This window comes from Pongo abelii, chromosome 14 (genome assembly GCF_028885655.2).
Source record: "Pongo abelii isolate AG06213 chromosome 14, NHGRI_mPonAbe1-v2.0_pri, whole genome shotgun sequence".
Taxonomy (NCBI): Eukaryota; Metazoa; Chordata; class Mammalia; order Primates; family Hominidae; genus Pongo; species Pongo abelii.
In genome coordinates this window covers 82607098-82610794 of record NC_071999.2, presented here as the reverse complement: position 1 = coordinate 82610794, position 3697 = coordinate 82607098, and positions in this window count along the sequence as shown.

Genomic DNA, 3697 nt, shown 5'->3' with positions numbered 1-3697 from the left:
ATGACAAAAATGTTCTTTTTATTTTTTGTGTTTCATTTCATTGTAAATTGACATATAAAGTTGTATATATTTATCTTCTACGAGATGATATTTTACAATATGTATGTTGTGAAATGGCTAAATTGAGCTATTTAATGTGCATTACCTTGTAGTTACCATTTTTATGCTGAGAACACTTAAAATCTACGCTCTTACCATTATTTTTTTTAATTTCTTGTCCACAGCATGAATACTCCCTTAGAGTATTCATGTATTTTAAAGAATACAACACATTATTATTAACTGTAGTCACCATGTTGTACAATAGATCTCTTGAACTTAACTGAAATTTTGTCTCCTTTGACAAACGTCTCCTACCCACCAACCCCTCCCCGTCCCCCACTGCTCCAGGCCCTGGGAACCACCATTCTGCTCTCTACTTCTACTAGTTCAGCCTTTTCAGATTCCACAAATAAATGACATCTTGTGGCATTTGCCTTTCTGTGCCTGGATTATCTCACTAAACATAATGTCCTCTAGATTCATCCATGTTGTTGCAAATAACAGGATTTACTTCTCTTTTATGGCTAAATAGTACTGCATTGTGTATATACACCACATTTTCTTTATCTACTCATCTGTTGATGAACACTTAGGGTGATTCCCTGTCTTGACTATTGTGAATACAGCTGCCATAAACACGGGAGTATAGATACCTCTTTGAGATACTGACTTCATTTCCTGTGGATATATACCCAGGAGTGAGACTACTGGGTCATATGGTAGTTCTATTTTTAATTTTCTGAGAAACCTCCATACTGTTTTCCATAATGGCTATACTCATTTACATTCCCACCAACAGTGTACAAGGGTTTCCTCTTCCCCACACCTTTGCCAATACTTAGCTCTTGTCTTTTTCCTAATAGGCATCCTAACGTGTGAGGTGATATCTTATTGTGGTTTTGATTTGCATTTCCCTAATGATTAGAGATGCTGAGCATTTTCTAATATACCCATTGGCCATTTTTATGTCTTCTTTTGAGAAATGTCGATGTCTATTTTGGTCTTTTACTCATTTTAAAATCATTTGGTTTCTTGCTATTGAGTTCCTCATATATTTTGTATATTAACCCTTTCTCAGATGTGTAGCTTGTGAATATTTTCTTCCACTCTGTAGGTTGTCTCTTGAATTTGTTGGTTGTTTCCTTTACTGTGCAGAAGCTGTTTATTTTGATGTAATTCCATTTGTCTATTTTTGCTTAAGTTTCCTGTGTGTTGAGGTCTTATCCAAAAAAATCTTTGTCCATACCCATGTCACAAAGTGTTTTCCTTATGCTTCTATAAGTTTTACAGTTTCAGGTCTTAAATTTGTCTTTAATCCATTTTGAGTTGCTTTTTGTATATGGTGTGGGATAAGGACCTAATCCCATTTTTCTGCATGTGAGTATCTGGTTTCCTCAACACATTTACTGAAGAGAGTATTCTTTCTTCAAAGATACTTGGTACCTTTCTCAAAAATCAGTTGGCTGTGAATGTGTGGATGTATTTCTGGACTTTCTATTCTATTATTAATGGTGAGCATTTTTCGTAAGTTTATTTGCCACCTGTATATCTTCTTTCATAAAATGTCTATTAATACTATTTGTAAATGCCATTCTTCAAAACAATCCTTTTGGGAGACTACATTTATTTCAATAAGAGCTACAGGAAATCAATTTAAAATAATGCTTAGCAGATTATTAGTCAATAGAAGAGAGAGACTATCTGTTAAAAATGTTGATGTTGGGGAAGATATAAAAGCTCTGGAGACGTGTGGTGGTGATGGTGCACAACAATATGAATGTACATGATGCTCTAAAACTGTACACTTAATACTGGTAGGAATGGCAAATTTTATGGTGTGTACATTTTCCCACAATATAAAACAATATGGACTTAATGACAATAGCATGAAAATGTAGAACATTACAAAGAGAATAAAAATTCTTGTGTAAACTTGCCAAAAAAATGTTAACATTGAAATCACCTCCAGATATAATGAGGAACTATGGAAAGTCATTCCTTTGGTCATGCTGTGCCAGTAACATAATGCTCAAACATATTAGCAATTCTTTATTTGGACAAGTTATGAATCACACAATAAAATCAGTCTACTAACTTTCGGTAACCTTTTAATTTCTGAAAATTTGAGATGATCTGTATGTATCAGTATGTGCTTACATTTGTATTATGTGATTTTCTATTTTTGGTGCTTTGTCCTTCTCCATTAGCTCAAATAATTAAGAGTTGGTGCTCAAATTGAATTGAAATGAATTTCCACCTAATTTGGAATTTCAAAGGGCTTTGCCAGAACATTATAATCCCCATCCCACAAGTCAGAGGAAGGAATGAAAGAATTAATATTTAGAGTCAGGAACCAAGTTTGCATTTCTAATGTTAAGAAAGGTTCTAGTATTAGCCAGGCATGGTGGCTCACAACTGTGATCCCAGCTACTCGGGAGGCTGAGGCATGAAAATCGCTTGAACCAGGAGGTGGAGGTTGCAGTGAGCCGAGATCATACCACTGCACTCTAGTCTGGGCGACAGAGTGAGACTCTGTCTCTAAACACTGTCACTGTTATATAAATTAATTTAATCTTTAGAGGGTTTAAAGCATAAGAACAGTCTTTATGGGCTGCAAAGGTATACAGTGGAAAAATCACGGTCGTGATTTTAGGAGATTTCAGAATAAATAGATTCTGCCTGGCTTGAAGCTATACATGTGATAAGTTCTGTAGAATCCCCCTAAGGCTCATCCGCCCCAGCCTGCAGGCATGAGGGTCTGTCTCAGCTGTTTTGGTGTTGGCTTCCTTTGGGAAGTTGACTCCAAGGTGGAGGCTGCCAACTCAGGGGGAGGAAGATGGTCTAGAGTAATCAATTGTAAACTTGGGTAAAAATTTAAACTGGGAAGAATATACATACCAGGTGGCTGAGGAGATGACCCCTTTGAAGTAGTTTGGGAGATTAGCCATAGAGATAGAGCAGTACTTCTCAAGTGGTTAGGGTTGGAAACTTCTTCCCAATCCCCAGGGAATATTTGGCAATGTCTGGAGATATTTTTGGTTGTCATAACTTGGGAGAAGGGTGCTTCTGGCATCTAGTGAGCAGAGACCAGGATGCTGCTAAATATCATATTAATGAATAGGACAGCCTCCACAATTATTTGGCCCTAAAGGGTGACAGTTCTGAAGTGACGAAGCGCTATGATAGAAAGGAGAATGTATAGGTGAGCAAAGAAATAGCCATTGTAAGGGATTTGGCCCAAATGAGGACCAAGGTGTTGAATGTTACTGCATTGCACAAAAAAAGACTATATAACTTGCCATATTTGAGATGGGTTTAAGTGAAGGAGGGGAATGGCAGGTGGGTGGGCAGACTCTTTAGGGGTATTTTTGTGATCTTGGTCAGTGTCCCATTGGGGATAGCCAGTGAAGCCAGGACCTGGAATAGAGTTGAACAGAAATTCTTGACAGGCGTTGTGGTAAGTCTGGAGATGAGCAAGACAATACCATAGCTTCAGGCAGCAAAATAAAGCAGAAGAGACCTTAGATAGATGAAACAGGGTAGGCCTGGGTAGATGAACTTGAAAGAAAGTCTGAACAGTCATGGGAGGTAAAATGCAACAAAAGTTAGCAGATAGTACTCTGGTTCTCAAAGCTGAGTGCATATAAGAGTAACT